Source organism: Sciurus carolinensis (assembly GCF_902686445.1).
Source record: "Sciurus carolinensis chromosome 14 unlocalized genomic scaffold, mSciCar1.2 SUPER_4_x, whole genome shotgun sequence".
In the NCBI taxonomy this organism is placed as follows: domain Eukaryota; kingdom Metazoa; phylum Chordata; class Mammalia; order Rodentia; family Sciuridae; genus Sciurus; species Sciurus carolinensis.
In genome coordinates, this window is record NW_025920103.1 from 1,846,587 (window position 1) to 1,868,688 (window position 22,102).

At 38.9% G+C, this 22,102-nt stretch overlaps 1 pseudogene; it reads left to right on the plus strand.

The window, feature by feature from the left end:
• The window catches only part of LOC124973076 (DNA-directed RNA polymerase II subunit RPB2-like), a 92,427-nt pseudogene that overhangs the window by 18,750 nt on the left and 51,575 nt on the right, over positions 1-22,102 (plus strand).

The window sequence follows — 22,102 nt, forward strand, 5'->3', positions numbered from 1 at the left end:
AAGCTCACCATCAAAGTCTACCATTCTTGCATCTTGATCTGTGTAGTATGCTACTGGTAGCACTATTAACAGTAATTATCTACTGATGGAAATAACTTCCATAAAGAATTCTATAGAAGTTTAGAGGGCAGAAAGTATTTAAGAATAAACAAATACTGGTCTGCAATAGAAATATCAGTGCATTTTCTGTACATTGGAGGGCAAGCTCTTCCACTTGAGCTGTTACTGCAGATGTGGCTTCAAGAAGTTTGGTTAGAGAAAATGCTGCATCTCCCACCTGCAGTTCTACTTCCCCCACTGGGTTCACAGTTCGGTCACTGCTGCTGCTCAAAACTAGCCAGTCCAAATTCACTGGGACACTGGGGGAGGATGCTGATGAAACATCTGAAGAAGAGGGAGGTGGTGAGAGAGGAGAGGAAACACAATACTCCTAATGGAAGGGCTGGGACTGCAGTAAGAACTAAACAGCAGAACTGACACCCTTTTCCCCACATTAAAAAAATAATTTTAGTTGTGGATGGACACAATAACTTATTTTCTTATGTGATGCTGAGCTTACAACCCAATGCTTCACACAGGTTAGGCAAGCACTCCACCACCGAGCCACAACCCCAGCCCTCCCTGCATTTTTTTATTGGTACATTATAGTTGTGCATAATTGTTACGCTCCCTGCCCGCAGAGAGACGAGACGCAAACCTGGTTCTTTTGAGCTCTTTATTTTGCGCGCTTACTTCCTCCTCTTTGTTCTCTCTTTGTTCTCCTTCCGCAGCTCAATATATACAATCCTTTAACCAATCAGATACAAGTGCATGCGGGGAGAGCGTGGACAGGTACAGAGAGGCAATTAGGGCATACACTAGACATGCAGTGTTTACGAAGGAGCCTAACCAATCCGAACAACTTCCTCAAAGTGACGCTAGTTGTTGTCTCACAAGTCAGCTGCATGCAGCCGCACTGGCAAGCTGCCAGGCGCCATCTTGGATACGCATCTAAGTAAGCCAAGCCAGCTATGCCACACCCAGGCAGCCAAGCCACACCTAGGGCCAGGGGTCCGCGGCGCCCCGACAGTTCCCCCTTTTTTCTTTTACAAGAAAAAGGCTCGGGACCGTGCCTGTCTTAGGCGGAGTGGTCGACCACCGTCCTTACCCGTCATCGGATAACTGCAGAGCATGCTACAGCTCCTGTCTTAGGTTGGTACGGGGTCACCTCCTTCCTTACCCGTATGACTACCGGTCCAGCATTGTGAGCCATACTTGTGGGGAACTGCCGACCTCTAGGGCGGCCATGGCCTGATGGAAGATGATGCGATCTCTATCTTGATCTTGGCGCATGCGCATGATAAAGCGTGTGAGGAAGACAACAGCAATAATCATCAACATACAAAAAGCTCCCATTCCTGCCCATTGCTTTACAAAACTGAAAGAAGAGGATAACCAACTTAGCACTTCAGACATTGGGGCTATATCAACTCTAGTAGCGTTAAGGCTAACAATTTGAGATCTAAGAATAGCAGTAAGATTATCAAATTTATAAGACCAGTTGGTACGTAGCTGAACAGATAAGATCCTAGACAAGTCTGCTGCATAACTAAAGTTATGGTAAGCTACAGGTGTAACACACAGTCCCATCAGATGATAAATACATCCCACATTTAACAGTTCTTGTAAGATATCCATCTGTTCCTGAAGCAAGTCTACTCGCTGGTTTACTAAAAGAATCCCTGCTTTTAAGTGTTGATCCACTGCTTGCTGAGTAGATAAGGCAGTAGCAGTCTGCTGAACCACATTATTGAGCGTAGCTGCAGACTGCACTGACGTAGTTAAAGCTACAGCCGCCGCAGTGGCCGCTGCCGCTGATGCAACTACGGCGGTGATGACTGCTGCGGTGATTCCAAAATCTCTCTTATTTCTGGAAAGCAATACTGGCAATTCATCATCCGTAACAGAGACTGGCATAGGCAAGAAGGTAGGAATACGCATAATGACAGCTCGGTAATATTTTGTTGCGTCCCAACACTGAGAAAGATAGCAATTAGTTCCAGAGCAGTTGAGGGTCGTGCCATTAGAAACATTAGTTAATAGGAACATAAAAGGAGGGTAGACACATACAGGAGTGGAATACAATGTTACAGTATTGTTACAAGCTATCTTATTGACCTGGGAAGGGCCTGTGCCCGTATAATCTGAAGTGTGATTCCAATAACAGGCCTTAAACGAACCTCCTTGCAGAGCAAACAAAGGCTGAAGATTAGTATATCCTGCTTGGGAGGTAAATAGAAACCAATTATCAAAAGGATTTATACTTTGGCAAAAACCAAAGTAGGCGAGGTTTTGGATAAAATTGTTTACAGATTGCTGGTATGTAAAGTTTGGGGTGAAATAAAATCCATGTTGAATAGGAGCTGCTCTTTCAGCATGTTGACAACCTGTCCAAACGGGAGGACTAGAAAATTTGGGATCACAAGGAGGGAAAATACGAGGTGTATGAAATCCAGTAGATGGCAGTTTTAGTCGCTTTGGAATCAATCCTTCAAGAAAGACAACTTGCCCTGAAGTAATAACCTTACTTGTCCCTGTAACTTTACCCTGGGTTATAGTCATACTCTCTTGGAAACCAATCCCTTTAGTAGGCTGTCTTAAAAATAACCCTTGCACTTCACGCTGTAATTGAATGCAAGGCCTAAGAGAAGTGTCATTAACAAATTTGTTATTGGTAGAGATATCAAAGCAAAGGGTACCTGGCAAAGAAAGGGTAGAAAAATTATAAGGTTCTTCCTTGGGATCCATGATGACAGTTGGCAATCCAGTCCTAGGTCCTGTAGAAAACAAAGGTGGGAGGGTAGAGGAGGTGTTAGTTAGCGGCAAAGGATATGGCCAAGCTTTAACTATTGCCCACAGGTCTCGAGTCTTCACCGGTGTCATTGTCATCATCAATAGGATGCTTATCAGCACGATGTTCTTCATCATTGCTTTGATGCACCAGTCTAGTCAACCTTTCAGGTATCCAGATCGGTGTTTGCTGATCCTGCGGGAAGACACAAACAGACCCTCGGACCCACCGAAGAACTGGATCTGGGCCTTTCCATGTTCCTGTGAGAATATCTTTCCATTTTACCCACACTTGAGTACTTGTGGGATTAGCATGCCTCTCTGCAGCCGTACTTCCAATCTTATCCACATTTAAAAAATTTAAAATGAAAAGTACTAAATTTAGTTTATCTTTAGGTGCTCAAAATCAGCACCTATTCCCCCTTTTTGTTTTATTAAACAATTTTTTAACGTTAAATGAGTGCGTTCCACTATGCCTTGTCCTTGAGGATTATAGGGAATTCCTGTGATAAGCTGTATACCAAAATTTTGTGTAAATTGAAGGAAACTTTTGGGTGTGTAAGCCGGCCCATTATCAGTTTTGATGATTTTTGGAATGCCCCAGGCTGCAAATGCTTGTAAACAATGTTGTATAACATCTTTAACCTTTTCACCAGTGTGAGCAGAAGACATGATCACCCCTGAAGCGGTGTCTACTGAAACATGAACATACTTAAGGTTTCCAAATTCTGAAAAATGAGTAACATCCATTTGCCAAATATGATTAGGTAACAGTCCCCTGGGATTTACCCCAACAGACTGTACTGGCAATAGAGGAGCACAGTGTTGACATGTTTTAACAATCTGTCTGGCAAGATCCTTAGAAATATTAAACTTTCTTCTAAGAGTGGTAGAATTAACATGAAATTGAGAATGAAACAGCTTAGCTTGTTCTGTTACTGTAAAAGCAAAGATAGTTTTTGTAGCCTTATCGGCTTGAGCATTTGCTTTAGCAAGTGGTCCTGGCAGTCCAGAATGAGCTCTAATATGTCCTACATAAAAGGGATCCTTGCGGTCTAAAATTAAGGCACGCAAAGTTCGAAAATAAGGAGTAACTGCAGATCCATCAGGAATGTATGGCACAGTTTCTAAACAAGGCACTGATTGTACCACATAATAACTATCAGATAACAAATTAAAAGGCTGATTTACCATGATATTAAATGCTAAGACTACTGCAGCAAGTTCTACCACTTGAGCAGATGAAGGAGGAAGAATTATAGTTTCAATTTTATCACCAATTATCACTGCTCCCACTCCATTCTTAGATCCATCAGTGAATATAGTTTGACAATGAGGCAAAGGCTGTGTTTTAGTAACTTTTGGAAATATAATTGGAACATTTTTACAAAATTGTATCCAGGGATGTTTAGGATAATGGTTATCAAATGTTGCTGTAGTTGAGCAATACAAAACAGCCCAGTCATCATCATGTTGAATTAACCACTGAACTTGTAGTTTGGTATAGGGGATAATAATGACCTTAGGGTGGCCTCCAAATATAGTAACGCAGGCCTCTAACCCCTTATAGATCAACTGAGCTATTGCTTTTGGAAATGTTTGTAATTGTTTTGTAGGCGATGCTGGGAGATTAATACTCTGTAAAGGTCCTCCCTGCCACAGAATTCCATATGGACTATGTTGTTCTGAGATAATAATCAACATAAGAGGCTGGGATGGATCACACCTATCTGTGTAATCCGTTTGTAATCTTTGTTCCACTATAGCAATGGCTCTTTTTCCTTCTGAAGTAAGGACTCTTGGAGAGTTAAGATCAGGATCTCCCTTAAGTATATCAAATAAAGGCTTCAATTCTCCTGTGGTAAGCTTTAAATATGGTCTAACCCAATTAATATCCCCAAGAAGTTTTTGAAAATCATTTAAAGTTTTAAGTGCACCAGTTCTAATAGTTAGCTTTAAGGGCCTTACCATAGTAGCTGTAAGTTTGGTACATAGATATTCTTGTGCTTCTCCCATTTGTAGTTTTTCTGGAGAAATATTTAAACTATACTGTTTTAAGGTGGAGATCAATATTTGCAAGGCATTTTCTAACAATTGTTTGTCTTTATGACAGATAAGGATATCATCCATATAATGATAAATCAATAAATCTGGAAAGTCATCTCTTATAGGTTTCAAAGCTTTGTCTACATATATCTGGCACAACGTAGGACTATTAGCCATGCCCTGTGGCAATACAGTCCATTCAAATCTTTGGTCAGGCTGTGCATGATTGAGAGAGGGTAAAGTAAACGCAAACCGCCAACAATCCCTTTTGTGTAACGGAATAGAGAAGAAGCAATCTTTCAAATCTAAAATAATAGTAGGCCAATTTTTTGGAAGAGCTGTAACTAGAGGCAATCCTCTTTGTATAGGACCCATGGGAAACATTTGAGTATTAATGGCTCTCAGGTCATGTAATAGTCTCCATTTACCAGATTTCTTTTTTATGACAAATATAGGGGTATTCCAAGGAGAAGTAGAGGGTTGTAAATGTCCTGCCTGAAATTGTTCTTTTACTAAATCATGAGCCGCTTGTAACTTTTTTGTAGTAAGGGGCCACTGTGGGATCCATTGTGGCTCATTATTTTTCCAAACTATTGGAATCGGTGTAACAACAGTGGCCCCTACGAAAAACCCAAACCCTGAAAGTTATTTTTTGGAGGAGGCAATGGCAAGGGCTGTAACAATCCCTGTTGTCCTCGTCCTAGTCCTTGGCCTTTGGTATATTGCATTTTCTTCATCATATGTTGTACAGGCTCAGAATTAATATTTGTAGTTAATTTGGCATTCATTTGGGTGAGGACATCTCTTCCCCATAAAGAGATAGGTATTTTACAGACATATGGTTGAAAAATTCCTGAATGTCCTTCATTGTCTCTCCACGACAACGAAGCTGCACTTTGGCCAGGCGACTGAGCTACACCTAACCCTTGTAGGTTCTGACTAGCTGTAATTACTGGCCATCCTTTAGGCCAAACAGCCTCACTGATTATACTTTTATCAGCTCCTGTGTCTAATAGCCCTATGAAAGGTTTGTGCCCTACTATCAATTGCATGATAGGCCTGTCTTGAAGATCCATAGTAAAATTAGCCCAGGGTCCTCCAGTAGACCTGAATCCTTTAGCTCCTCTTATTGTCTCCTTACTAGGCCACTGGGAATGCTGACTAGGTAAAACTGACATCTGTGCTATCCTATCTCCCGGGGAAATGACTGTAATCCCATTAGGTGAAGAAATTATAGCCTTAACTTGTCCTTTAAAATCAGGGTCAATTACTCCTGAATGGACTATCAGACCTCTTAAAGTAGAGGAACTCCTACCTAAAAGCAACCCTACTGAATCTGCAGGAATATCACCTTCCCAGTCCGTGTCTATCATCTGAATTCCCATATCTGGTGTTAGTACAAGTCTGGAGGTGGCACAGACGTCCAATCCTGCACTTCCTGTGATTGCCCTTCTTTTTTGATTTTCATCCCTTTTTCTGTTGGCGGGTACCATTGACGCGGCATCTGTTGAATTACCCCGTATATTTGTTGCGGGCCCCGGGGTGGGCCCCTCACCCCGTTTTTTTGTAACTTGGGGTTTGGTGGCAATGGGTTTCCTTCTTTATCTCTTACAGAGTAACATTCTCTCACCCAATGATTTCCCTTTTTACATCGGGGACAAATACCCGGGGCTGGATTGTGACTAGGATTTTGCACAGGAGCTTTATAAGGACAAGTAGCCTTCAGATGACCCATGTGTCCACATACAAAACAGGAACCTAGAGGTCCTCTCTTAAACCCTTGCTTTCCTTGACCACCTAAAGCTAAGGCTGTAGTAAGCGCTGAGGTCTGTCTGTCAATTGCAGCCACAAATGCAGCACTCTGTCCAGTGGACTCATTAATATCCTTACAAACTCTTAGATAAGTGGATAAATCTTTAGATTTCCATGGTCTAATAGCTTCCTTACACCATTTATTAGCTTGTTCATAGGCTAACTGTTTTATCAAAGGCATTGCTTGGTCAGCATCTCCAAAAATTCTTGAAGCTGTTTGAATTAATCTGTCTACAAAGTCTGCATAAGGCTCATTACTTCCCTGGGTCACCTTGGACAATTGTCCCTGTAAGTCTCCAGATCCTTGTAAGGTTTTCCATGCTTTGGTAGCAGCCACAGCAATTTGAGCAAACACTGCTGGATGGTAATTAAGCTGTGCCTGTAACCCTTCATATGGTCCTGTTCCCATTAACATATCTCTATCTATCTGTGGATTCCCTGCTGCTGCATTACGCCTTGCAGTATCCATGGAAAGCTCTTGCCAGGCTGTTTTCCACATAAGGTACTGTCCTCCTGATAAAGTGGCTCTAGCTAAATTAGCCCAATCTAAAGGTATGAGATTCTGAGACATCATAGTTTCTACCAGAGCCACTGTAAAGGCAGATTGAGGGCCATAAGTACTTACTGCCTCCTTTAATTGTTTTACAATTTTAAAGTCTAGTGGTTGATGGAAACGTTGATTTTGTACATCCTCAAACACCGGAAACATGGTGGGTGTATGAGATGCCCAGTCTAGGTGTCTGTTAGATTGCTCCCCATCCATAGAGTCCCTGGGAGGTGCATTAGGTATTAAAGGCACTAGGGGGCGCTCAGCCCGCGTGGTTAACTTCTCAAGAGCTTTTTCTAACTCCCCCCCTGACAGTTCCCCTTCTGACTCTTTTCCCTCATCTGAGTCATACTTCCCCTCCGAGCGGTGAGAACGCTCCTCTTTAATTTCTTCTAAAACCTGGCTTCCCTCTTCTAGGGGTCCCTTAATATTTCGTTTGTCTTTATGTTGTAGGCAAGATTTTATCAGAGACCAAATGGCCAGTGTTCCCACCGGTAATGTTTTTTGTCTATCTGCTATTCTTAAATCCTCTCCCAAATGCTCCCACTGAGGAATGTTTAATAAACCTTCGTCTAAGAACCACGGAGAGACTTTTTCTATGGTATCCAGGAACATTCGTGCTGTTTTTGTTTTTAACGGTGTTCCATGGTTCTTTAACAGCTCTCTAAGAGGCTGCTGCATTCTATTTTTAGACAGTTCTGTTCCCATGATTAAAACTTGCAACACTAAGAGCTAACCCAATCACACGAACAAACCACACAATTGATGTAACAAAGACATTTACTACACAGAAAATCTACCACCACTTCATACACACAGACAACACAAAACCCCTTGGTTAGTCACTGTTCCGTGAACTTTTATAACTAGTTGCTGCTCCGCGAACCTTTATAACTAGTCGCTGCTCCGCGAACCTTTATAACTAGTCGCTGCACCGCGAACTTTAACTAGTCGCTGTTCCGCGAACTTTTAAGGCCTTTTTACTGTTTAATTTACTTTATTAAATACTTACCTTATACTTATTCTAGAGTTATTTTTAGGGTTCCCGGGTTTCGGCGCCACCTGTTGCGCTCCCTGCCCGCAGAGAGACGAGACGCAAACCTGGTTCTTTTGAGCTCTTTATTTTGCGCGCTTACTTCCTCCTCTTTGTTCTCTCTTTGTTCTCCTTCCGCAGCTCAATATATACAATCCTTTAACCAATCAGATACAAGTGCATGCGGGGAGAGCGTGGACAGGTACAGAGAGGCAATTAGGGCATACACTAGACATGCAGTGTTTACGAAGGAGCCTAACCAATCCGAACAACTTCCTCAAAGTGACGCTAGTTGTTGTCTCACAAATCAGCTGCATGCAGCCGCACTGGCAAGCTGCCAGGCGCCATCTTGGATACGCATCTAAGTAAGCCAAGCCAGCTATGCCACACCCAGGCAGCCAAGCCACACCTAGGGCCAGGGGTCCGCGGCGCCCCGACACATAATGATATTTGTTGTTACATATTGCTGTATGCACACAATATAACAGTGTAATTTGGCCTTAAATTTTATTCTTGATGTTTCTAATGTTTCCCATATTATCTATAGTGAACTTTCAGAAAAGTTATTTTTAATAGCAAAATGCGTAGGTATTACAAAAAGATTATTAACATTAGTATTTTGCATAGGTCTCGTTAGTTTGTTGTAGATTAGTATTTTTCAGCCTTTTTTGTTATTGTCCCACTGAGACACTTTTGACACATTTTCCTAATTGCTTTGTCTGCCACATATGTGTATATATTATGTATGTGTGTGGGTGTTTTTGTTTGGTTTTGTTTTGGTTTTGTGCCCTGCCACAACCCTTTTCACCCCCTTGTGGCAATATTGTCCTTGTTAAGAATGAATTTTGTAGATATTAACATGTTTAAAGCAATACCATTTTATTAGGCAGTATGTTTAAGAATTGCTGAAAGAAGTGTGAATATATGCACAGAAGTTTATTGAATGAGGAAAGAACTTTAACTTGGAGTTGGCAATTAAAATGAGAATAATAAGGGTTGGGGGTATACCTCAGTTGATAGAGTGCTTGCCTAAAATGAGAATAATACCGGATGGCTTAAAATACTCTTTAGTTACTGGAAACCGGGGTGACCAAAAGAAAACTCATCAAGCCAGAGCTGGAGTACCTCAGGTAAGGGTGTCAACTATGACTATAGGATTCATAGAAAAAATATTATAGGATTAGTAGTTTCTTTAATTTACTTATCATAAGTTGTTTTGCTTTTTATTTTGTTCTCAAATATGAAATCACTAGGGGTTTTACATTATAAAATTGATATTTTTCTTTAGCTATTAGCATAACAAAGAGGAACTTAAGTTTTTGACTTACAGTTTAGAAACTCAAGATAGTTAATAAGAGTAGCTACATGGGAGGTGAGAGAGTATGTGTTAGCAAAGCTTTGTGTGTTTAAAAAAACTCCAAAAAAGAAAAATATTAAAAGTTCCATATTAGAAGCTGATTGAGAAAATAAATAGCTATGCCTTTCATTTGTTGAAAAATGTGTGGAACTTCTGAGTTTTTAATGTAGTGAATGCAGTCACTTATCTCAACTGGAATATTAAGGAAAAGCTTTTAAAAAAGGCTCATTAGGCATTTTTTAAATAATATATTTTTATATTTGCTTTGCTTTTTTTGTTTTTGCTAACTGGAGATTGAATTCAAGGTGCCAAGCTATATTCCAAGCCCTTTTTTTTTTAATTTTGAGATAGGACCTTGCTAAGTTATGGAGGCAGGTCTTGAACTTGGGGTCCCCCACTTCAGTCTCCCGAGTCCCTGGGATTATAGGCATGTGCCACTACACCCAGAGTCCTGTCTCAGCCTTCCAAGTTGCCACAAATACTGGTCTTTACCACCATGCTATATATGTTTTCTTTTCCTATTAGATTTTAAATCTAGAATGTACTGATCTGGCTTTATGGGCTTTGGGGGTAAATACTCCCTTTTGGGGTATATTTAGGCATTACCTGATTGATTTGGCATTTAGATAACAAATTCAAATTCCTAAACTCTAGATGCTCTATAAAATTCTAGGATACTGCAGATAGCAAAGTTAAATTTCTAGTTCCTTTTAATTCATTAAGAATTTGGGGGGGGTATAGTTGATGTTTTTGATGCTGGGTTCACAACTGAATAAACCTCTGTGCCAACCATCAAGGAGTTCATCAGCAACTAGCAGAGTAACATTCATTTATATCAAGCTCCTGTACCCTGAGCTTTGATATGATAAATGATGCCAGACTGCAAAGTCAGTTCAGTGAATTATTATTGGACCTTGTGATGTTTCAGTTACACTCCTACATAGTAGAGATGGAAAGATGAATAAAACAAGATCCCTGGTCTTCGGTAGTTTACTACCTACACTTGTAGATGGATGTAAGCAAGTAATTACAACATGGTACAATATCAAAATAAGAGACCCGCACACCTGCTCTGTGGGAATGCTGGAGAAAGGCTTTATCACAGTTTCAGAGGGTGAAAAGAAATCTTTAGGAGGTAACATCCGAACCTAATCTTGAAGAATAGCTGGGAAACAGCACAAGGTGGAGAGGAGGGTAGAACTGGCAGCTCACAGAAAAACAGCAAAAAACTTCTTAACATCTTGAATAGAGGGATGGAGGCAAGAAAGAGTGTATGTGTATTACAGGAGCTACAACAATTTAGGATTTTCAAATTAATATGGTTAGGTAGAGTTGGAAAGGGGGGTTGTAAACAGCTCACAGATGGGTAGTGACATTGTTATTTTTGTTTTTTATTCACATAGTAATTGACAATATGGAGAAAAGAATTAAGGAGTACAAGGTTTGTGTAGGGAGATTATAGTAACAGCCTGAATGAGAAGTTATTAGAACCTCTATAAGAGCAGTTTTGTAGAGCTGGAGAATGGGGTCAAATTTGAGAAATTTTTAGGAAGTTGCTTTTATAAGACTTCATGATTGACTAGTTGAATGATAGAGAGCTCCATAGAGTGTATAGTGAAGAGAAGAGTTCTTCCTGGAGGTGAGTCAGATGGCTTTTGTAGAGGTGATAACAGTTCATCAGACAAGACAAAGGAGAAGTGTGTTCCCCTCTGTGGCAATAGCATGGTCCAAGGCAAAGTGGTGAAAGTATGTGGCAATGTCAGTAGAGTGCAAGAATGTCAGGAGACTGGTAGGGGAAAAGTATTTGGGTCTTCAATGAGAAGGGCTTTAATGGCATGCTCTACTGAAGCCAGGTATTAATTTCCAGTAAATCTGGAAACTGAGGAGGGTAGATGTAAGACAACAAGTTAGGTAAATATAGGTGTGCAGTAAACCGCTGATTCAAGGTACTGTTGTAACACTGGGATCAGAGGGCTAGATGTTTTAGAAAATTTGAAGATTGGATTGACAGGGTATGTTTATTGATGTGTAGAAGGAGATAGAATCAATATCATGTATATTTATGTGTGGAAAGAATAACTTGAGAGACAAGATTTCCAGGCTGGGAGATCAAGGTAAGGTAGTGATGACATTAACCCTAATAGGACCTTGATGAGAGCAGTTTTGTAGACCTAGAGAAATGGGGTCAAATTTAAGAAATTTTTAGGAATTATGGAAAGCTCCTTAGAGTATATAGTAAAGAGAAGAGTTCTTCCTGGAGGTGAGTCAGAGGTTAGGAAGAGGGATGAGGTTTGGGGTTATTTTAGGGCTGGCTAAAAGTAGGTAATTTATTTAGAATTTGAGCTTGAATTGCTTGTTGTTTTCCTCTCTAAATATTATCTTATTCATCTTGCTTAAAATTTCCTATATGTATTGATAATTAATGTTTGAATCTGTGTTAAAATTCAGAGGCCTCAGCCTAGAAAAAGTCCTAAGATGGATTAATGATGTCTGCTGTAGTCAAAGGCAGGAGTAAGTTGGTAGTATTTAATTTAACACTTCTAATAAATGTTAAATTATTAGCAAAAGCATGCCGCAGTGTTTCTGGATACTTGGAACAATTGAGAATAAAACATTTAAAAAAAGAAAATCTTTGCCTTTGTGGAACTAATGTCCTTGTGTTTGGAGACAGATCATAAAATGCTTATATGTTGTGTTAGAACTGTACATCACATATTTGCCATCCCTGCTATAATAAGGTTTAGATTAGATATGATTCTAAACAAGATTACCCAAGGAAAGGTTAGAAAAGGTAGGGGGAACAATCCAAGATGGCGGACTAGAGGGAGGCTGCGTTCCTTGTCGCTCCATAACTCCAGTTTCAAGCAGATATCTGTTTCTCAGTGAGGCAGTTTTTGATGCTTATCGATCCCCACGTGTTTACCCCATTTGTCTGCTGTGATGACCTGCAGTCTGCCAGCATATCGACGCCTTTTTTGAGTGCAGATTGCTCACTGTCAGGCGTCTACCATCCACCATTTGCCTGCCTCTCGCCTGTCCATGGCCTGCCTTACACTTATCCATCACCCAACCCACAATGTTCACCTCCCGATCGTCCCACAACAGTCAGCAAACTGATCGCCAACTGCCAGTGGAGCACTGGCTGCCTGCTGTTGCCTGGAAGTTCACTATTACAGTACCTGCAGGTTTGATTACACGTGGCTGCCACCATTGTGAGACAACAGCCAGGCCCCTAGGACAGCTGGCCAGACTGACTGAGCCCTGTCTCCAGGATACCTCAGCCCGACTGATCACTCCCTGACTCTGGGGCCCTCACATTGACTGACTGCTCCCTGCCACCAGGAACCCCAGACCAGCTGACTGCACCCTATCACTGGGACCCCAGAATGACTGATTACACCCAGCATCCAGGATCCTACAACCACATGAAACAAAACGGACCTCCAGGACCTCTGCCAGACCAACCGCATTCCGTCTCCAGGACCTCCAACTGACCACGTCCACCTCTGAGCTGCAGCTCCCCATTTGCCAACATGTTTTGAAGCCATAGCAGTCATCTTGGATAATCCTGGAAGCCATAGCTCTGATCTTTAGGTGGGACAAAACCCATCCTGAGACGCCTGCGGGAGGTTTGAAGCTCATTGTCAGGTAACTCTCATGCATCAGGCTACTGAACACTGGGAGGTTTCATTACTATATGACTGTTACACTGTAGATTTTCTTTTTTTTCCTTTTTAAAAAATTTAAGTTTTTATTTCTTTACTTTTCTTGCAGTCTTTTCCTTTTGTATACCTGTTCCCTCAGTGTCTCTTTCTCCCTTTTTTGCATGCTAATATCCAATTTCTTTTGATTACACTCTCACCCTTTCTATTATCTAGAACTTCTGTATAATCTTTTCTTATCCCATTAACAGTCACATTCTACATTCCTCTGCATCCTCTTTGTCCTCCATTATAAACTGCAGACCTTATTGCCAATCTGTTTGTTTTAATGAAGATAATATTTGAACTCATTCAGTTTACTATGACAATTTTGTTATTGTCCCCATAGGGGCTATTTGGTCTAGGATTGCATAGTGTCTGAATTGGGCACTGCTAATATTGATCTCCCCTGAAAGAAAGGGTTTTGGAAACCTATAGAGCCACGATAAGCCTATAGGGGGAAATCTGCAATACCGCAGATCTGCACTCCTGAGGGGAAGACACATGAACAACATGAAAAAACAAGGGAAGAAAATGATCCAAATCTAGATTCTATATTAATAGAATCCAATGACAGTATGTTAGAAGAAATGTCAGAAAAGGACTTCAGATTATACATGATTAAGATGATTCGTGAAGCAAAGGATGAGATAAGAGAGCAAATGCAGGCAATGAATGATAATACCAATAAGTTGAAAGAGCAAGTGCAGGAAGCAAAAGATCATTTCAACAAAGAGATAGATATTCTCAAAAAAAGCCAAACGGAAATGGAAAACCTTGAAATGAAGGAAACAATAAACCAAATTAAAAAACTCAATGGAAAGCATCACCAACAGACTAGACCACTTGGAAGACAGAACCTACGACAATGAAGACAAAATATTTAATCTTGAAAATAAAGTTGCCCAAACATAGAAGATGGTAAGAAATCATGAACAGAATCTCCAAGAACTACGGGACATCATGAAAAGACCAAATTTAAGAATTATTGGGATTGAGGAAGGCACAGAGATACAAACCAAAGGAATGAATAACCTATTCAATGAAATAATATCAGAAAATTTTCCAAACCTAGAGAATGAAATGGAAAATCAAATACAAGAGACTTATAGAACACCAAATGCACAAAATTACAACAGATCCACACCAAGGCACATTATAATAAAAATGCCTAACATTCAAAATAAAGATAGGATTTTTAAGGCCGCAATAGAAAAGCATCAGATTACATATAGGGGGAGACCAATACAGATAGCAGCCAACTTCTCAACCCAGACTCTAAAAACTAAAAGGGCCTGGAACAACATAATTCAAGCTCTGAAAGAACCTAGTTGCCAACCAAGAATCCTATACCCAGCAAAACTAACCTTCAGATTTGAAGATGAAATAAAATCCTTCCATGATAAACAAAAGTTAAAAGAATTTGCAAATAGAAAGCCTGCACTACAGAATGTTCTCAACAAAATGTTCCATGAGGAGAAAATGAAAAACAACAATGGAGGTCAGCAAAGGGAGGAACTACCTTAGAGAAAAACCACTCAAAGGAGACACCAAGCCAACTTAAAAACCAAAAATAAGCCAAATGACTGGGAATACAAATCATATCACCCTGAATATTAATGGCCTAAACTCATCAATCAAAAGACATAGACTGGCATAATGGATTAAAAAGAAAGACCCAACAATATGCTGCCTGCAAGAGACTCATCTCAGAAAAAGACATCCACAGACTAAAGGTGAAAGGATGGGAAAAAACGTACCACACACATGAACTCTGTAAAAAAGCAGGGGTTTCCATCCTTATATCAGGTAAAGTGGACTTCAAGGCAAAGTTTGTCAGAAGGGATGAAGAAGGACATTTCATACTGCTAAGGGAATCATAAATCAGGAAGACATAACGATAGTAAATATTTATGCCCCAAACAATGGTGCATCCGTGTACATCAAACAAGTCCTTCTCAATTTCAGGAATTACATAGACCACAACACAATAATTCTGGGTGACTTTAACGCACCACTGTCACCACTAGATAGATCTTCCAAACAAAATCCAGCCAAAGAAACCATAACACAATCAATAACCTAGACTTAATAGACATATATAGAACATTCCATCCATCAATGAGCGGATTCTCTTCTCATTCGCACATGGAACCTTCTCAAAAATAGACCATATGTTATGTCACAAAGCAGCCCTTAGGAAATGCAAAAAAATAGAGATACTGCCTTGTGTTCTATCAGATCATAATTGACTAAGAGCAGAAATCAATGACAAAATAAAAAACAGAAATTAATCCAACACGGAGACTAAATAATACGGTATTGAATGAAACATGGATAACAAAAAACATCAGGGAGGAGATAAAAAAAATTCTTAAGAGGTCAATGAGAATGATGATACAACATATCAAAATTTCTGGGACATTATGAAAGTGGTACTAAGAGGAAAATTCATTGCATGGAGCACATTCCAGAAAAGAACGGTCAACAACTAAATGACCTCACATTACAGTATGTGATGCAAAAGGAAATATCATGACAGACACCACTGAGATACAGAACATAATGAGAAGCTACTTTGAAAATCTGTATTCCAATGAATAGAAACTACCGAAGACATTGACAAATTTCTAGAGACATATGCTCCTCCCAAACTGAACCAGGAGGACATACACAACTTAAACAGATCAATATCAACCAATGAAATAGAAGAAGCCATTAAAAACCTACCATCCAAGAAAAGCCCAGGACCAGACGGATTCTCAGCCGAGTTCTACAAGACCATCAAGAAGAATTCATTCCAATACTTCTCAAAGTATTCCAGGAAATAGAAAAGGAGGGTACCTACCAAACTCATTCTATGAAGTTAATATAACCCTCATACCCAAACCAGGAAAAGACACATCAATGAAAGAAAATTTTAGACCAATATCCTTGATGAATATAGATGCAAAGATCCTTAAAACAATATTGGCAAACAATATCCAAAAACATATTAAGAAAAGTGTGCACCACGATCAAGTGGGGTTCATCCCTGGAATGCAAGGATGGTTCACCATTTGTAAATCAATAAACATAATCCATCATATCAATAGACTTAAGGATAAGAATCATATGGTTATTTCAATTGACACAGAAAAAGCGTTCAACAAAATACAACACCCCTTCATGCTCAAAACACTAGAAAAAATAGGGATAGTAGGAATATACCTGAACATTGTAAAGGCTATTTATGCTAAGCCCATGGCCAACATCATTCTTAATGGAGAAAAACTGAAACCATTCCCTTTAAAAATGGGAATGAGACAGGGATGTCCTCTTTCACCACTTCTATTCAACATTGTCCTCAAAACTCTAGCCAGAGCAATTAGGCAGACCAAAGAAATTAAAGGGATATGAATAGGAAAAGAGTAACTTAAGCTGTCACTATTTGCTGACGACATGATTCTATATTTAGAGGACCCAAAAACCTCCTCCAGAAAACTTCTAGACCTCATCAATGAATTCAGCAAAATACCAGGCTATAAAATCAACATGCATAAAGCATTTTTATACACAAGTGACGAAACAGCTGAAAGGGAAATGAGGAAAACAACCCAATTTGCAATAGCCTCAAAAAAAAAAAAAACTTGGAAATCAATCTAACCAAAGAGGTAAAAGATCTCTACAATGAAAACTATAAAACATTGAAGAAAGAAATTGAGGAAGACCTTAGAAGATGGAAAGATCTCCCGTGTTCTTGGATAGGAAGAATTAATATTGTCACGATTGCCATACTACCAAAAGTGCTATAGAGATTCAATGCAATTCCAATTAAAATCCCAATGACATACCTTACAAATTTAGAGCACGCAATCATGAAAATCATCTGGAAGAGTAAGAAACCAAGAATAGCTAAAGCAATCCTTTATTCATTCAGGAAGAATGAAACAGGGGGTATCGCAATACCCGAACTTCAACTATACTACAAAGCAATAGTAACAAAAACATGGTATTGGCACCAAAATAGACAGGTAGATCAGTGGTACAGAATAGAGGACACGGACACAAACCCAAATAAATACAATTTTCTCATACTAGACAAAGGTGCCAAAAATATGCAATGGAGAAAAGATAGCCTCTTCAACAAATGGTGCTGGGAAAACTGGAAATCCATATGCAACAGAATGAAACTAAACCCCTATCTCTCACCCTACACAAAAATCAACTCACAATGGATCAAGGACCTTGAAATCAGACCAGAGACCCTGCATCTTACAGATGAAAAAGTAGGTCCAAATCTTCAACTTGTTGGCTTAGGATCAGACTTCCTTAACAGGACTCCCATAGCACAAGAAATAAAAGCAAGAATCAATAACTGGGATAGATTCAAACTAAATAGCTTTCTCTCAGCAAAGGAAACTATCAGCAATGTGAAGAGAGAGCCACAGAGTGGTAGAATATCTTTGCCACTTATACTTCAGATAGAGCACTAATTTCCAGAATATATAAAGAACTCAAAAAACTCTACACCATGAATATAAATAACCCAATCAACAAATGGGCTAAGGAAATGAATAGACACTTCACAGAAGAAGATCTACAAGCAATCAACAAATATATGAAAAAATGTTCACCATCTTTAGTAATAAGAGAAATGCAAATCAAAACTACCCTAAGATTCCATCTCACCCCAACTAGAGTGGTGATTATCAAGAAGACAAGCAACAATATGTGTTGGAGAGAATGTGGGGAAAATGGTACACTCATACATTGCTGGTGGGACTGCAAATTAGTGCAGCCACTCTGGAAAGCAGTGTGGAGATTCCTTAGAAAACTTGGAATGGACCTACCATTTGACGCAGCTATCCCACTCCTCAGTTTATACCCAAGGGACTTAAAATCAGCATACTACAGAGATACAGCCACATCAGTGTTCATAGCTGCTCAATTCACAATAACCAGACTGTGGAACCAACCTAGATGTCCTTCAATGGATGAATGGATAAAGAAACCGTGATATATATATATATATATATCATATTTATATATATATATATATCATATATATATGATGGAGTATTACTAAGCTATAAAGAATAATAAAATTATGGCATTTGCAGTTAAATGGATGAAATTGGAGAATATGCTAAGTGAGATAAGTTAATCTCAAAAATCCAAAAGACGAATGATCTCACTGATAAGCGGATGATGACATATAATGGGGGTGGGAGGGGGGCAGGAATGGAGGAAGGAGGGATTGTATAGAGGGAAAAGAGAGGTGGGAGGGGTGGGGGGGAGGAAAAAATAACGGAATGAATCAAACATCATTACCCTATGTAAATGTATGATTATGCAAATGGTATGCTGTTACTCCATGTAAAACAGAAGCAACATGTATCCCATTTGTTTACAATAAAAATAAATTTAAAAAATTAAAAGGTAGGTATGGGAACAGATACCCATTGTATTATGTGTAGAAATTTGACTTTTCTTCAATGTGATACTGTGAATCTCAGGGATGCCCAAACTTTAATGAATTTATTTTTCTCCTAGGTATTAAACTGCTTGACTTTTGCATCTACTCTTTCTCACCTGCGTCATTTAAATTCTCCTATTGGTAGAGATTGCAAACTAGCAGAAACAAGATAGTTAGTTAAATAATACTTTGTGGGGAATGGTTTGTACTGCTGAGACCCCAGAGGTAATAAATTAGAATTTATATTCAGTTCAAAGAGTCTGCTGGTGATTATGTAAGACATAATTATGAATAGTTTTGTAATTATTCATTATGGTTTAGACCTAAGATATTATTAACCATTTTGTTCTTGGAAAGTAATTCTTGAAATCAAATTGAAGGAAAAATGTGTGTGGAAAAGAATTTTTATAAATATGTAAAATCTATGTGGGTAATTACTTGTTTTTTTCCTTAGGACCATGCTGTAGGACTTGTGAAGAATTTAGCCCTAATGGCTTATATTTCAGTTGGATCTCTACTTTCTTCAATTCTGGAATTTTTGGAAGAATGGATTACAGAAAGTTTAGAAGAAATTTCCCCTGCAGCTATTGCTGAGTGTGTATAAATGAAGTTTTCTTTTTAAACATTTTTTTTTACTCTTTAGTTATAGCTTACTATATAAATGGTAAGTGCAAAATTCTTTTGGCTTTTCATTTTAGTGTGACTAAGATTTTTGTTAATGGCTGCTGGGTTGGAATACATAAAGATCCTGAACAACTTATGAACACCCTGAGGAAATTGTGGTGTCAGATGTACATCATTATGTCTGACGTAAGAATTGTTGTGGGGCTAGGGATCCAACCAAGGGCCTGGGTCCACTTGGCAAGTGCTCTGTCACTGAGAAACATCTCTAGCTCCTGATGTAAGAATCTTTAATTAGCTAAGAGAGCATGGGTCTATAAGATTTGTTAGACAAGGCATAAACCAGTGAAAATTTTTTTGTATTGGCATCTGTCTCTGAGCTGGATTACCTTGAAGTTTGAAATATATTTAAGGTATTGCTTATTTTAAACTTTACATATTCCTAAAAATTTTGACATGTGCTCAAAATCACTGGGTTTGGGGAAAAACTGTAACATCCTTAGCAAGTAGCTGGCCTCCTTTATACCTATCAAATCAGAGAAGAGTATTGAGTTGCTCCAGGCCTTCTGAAGCAGTTGGGCCCTGGGATTTGACTCAGGCATATTTACAGCTTAGAGAGAGCAACAATGCCTCACCAAAGGCAGGCAAGGCTCAGAGAATGACCTAGAACTGAAAATTTGTGCATGATTATTGACTCTATATTATGAGCCCATTTATCCTGTGGGGTAAGTGATTATGCTATGTGTCTATACTTGCTGTCAGCACTTATCTGCACCTCTCTACTTGTTAGAACTGTTGCTCCCCCATTGTGCACATAAAGGAGTAAATGAGCTGGGTGTGGTATGTACCCCATTATTCCAGTGACTCAGGAGGCTGAGTCAAAAGGATTCATATTTAAGGTCAATGTGGGCAACTTAATGAGACTCTGTCTAAAAATAAAAAGGGCTAGGGGATATAACTTAGTAGCAGTGTCCCTAGGTTCAATCCCCAGTACTTGGAACAAAAAAAGAAGAGTGAATGTTTTTAAAAATTGAATTTAGCTTTAAGGAGGAAAATAATAGCTATTTATTCAGCCAACCAAAATATTCAGTCATCTAGATTTTAGTTGTTTGCATTCCATATTTATAATTTGCCCTCCACATTTGAAATGTTTATATTGAGTTGCTATGTTTAACTGTAGGTTTAGATTTGAGCAAATTTTAATTCTTAGGACATCTGATGATTCACATATTAATATTTTTCAGTTACATTTAATGAAAACCCACTCACATTCAGTTTACCATTTTTTAAAACTATTTAATAAAAGCACTTTTCATTTGTAGATGGACATAGTATCTTTATTTTATTTATTTTATTTATTTTAATGTGATGCTGAGGATCAAACCAATGCCTCACATGTGTGAGGCAAGCGCATTATTACTGAACCCCTGCAGTTCACCATTTTATAGTGGTATAGTGTTTTTGGTTTGTCTTGTCTTTTCTTTCTTTCCAGTCACATCTTTCCCAGTTCCTGGTCTTTGGGGAATGGGTCTTCTTCCTTTAATACTTATTACTTTATCTATTACCTTATCAAAAGTAGTTTTTTGGCAGCAGCAACCAAAAATTACTTTGTGGTGGGAAATGCAGTGCCATTTTTTTGGTGGCTTAGGGTTAGGAACAAGGTAGTACCAGTTTCAAACTTAAGACTGGAAATCAGGAGGCAAGGACCTGGGGCTTGAGCCTATTGCTTATTAACTTTGGAATCATATATAAATTATTTGTTTAGCTTTTTCTTGATAGCACCTTGTTTGAAGCATACAGTTGCTGTAACAGGATCATAAAACTTAGCTTAGGGAAGTACTATAAATATGAGGCAACTTGTATACAATTATTGATTATAAAAATGGATACATTGGGAATGACAGGCTTAGGATTTGCTTGTATGAAACATTTAACCAGCAGAGTAGTTATCTCACAGACTCCTATTCCAGGTAGAGTAGACTAACAGTTGCCATGCTTAAAAACATCCAAGCATTTATGGCAAATATGATTGAATAAAATGGATTTAAAAGAAAAGGTTATTTTTCCTTTCCCCCTGGCTGATGATTTAATATATGCTCTTAAATTCATGGCAGGTATCGACTCAATTGTGGCCATAGCATCATACACTGGATATAATCAAGAAGACTCCATTATCATGAATTGTTCAGCTATAGATTAAAGCTTTTTCAGGTCAGTTTCTTATACAATTTGTCAAAACAGATATATAGTGGAAATATTATTGTTATTTTAAAAATAAAGAGGGCTGGGGAGATAGCTCAGTCGGTAGAGTGTTTGCCTTGCATACACAAGGCCCTGGGTTTGATCCCTAGCACTGCAAAAAAACAAACAACAAAAAAAGAGTAGTTAAATAGATTTGACTATGCCCTGCTCCCAAAATCAAAAGGCCTGTTTGATGGTCCAGACAACTGATGATACTGCTGCTTGTATCCCTCTGAATTTTCAGATGCTAATATTTTGATTTTGGTCTTTTCTTTTGTAAACAAATACACATTTGCATTTAGACAATATAGAAACATATGAAGAAGAAATAAGCCAAATGTGGTGGCACATGCCTGTAATTCCAGCAACTTGGGAGGTTGAGGCCAGGAAGATTGCAAGTTCCAAGCCAGTCTCAGCAACTTAGTGAGACTCTGACTCAAAATAATAAAAAAAATAA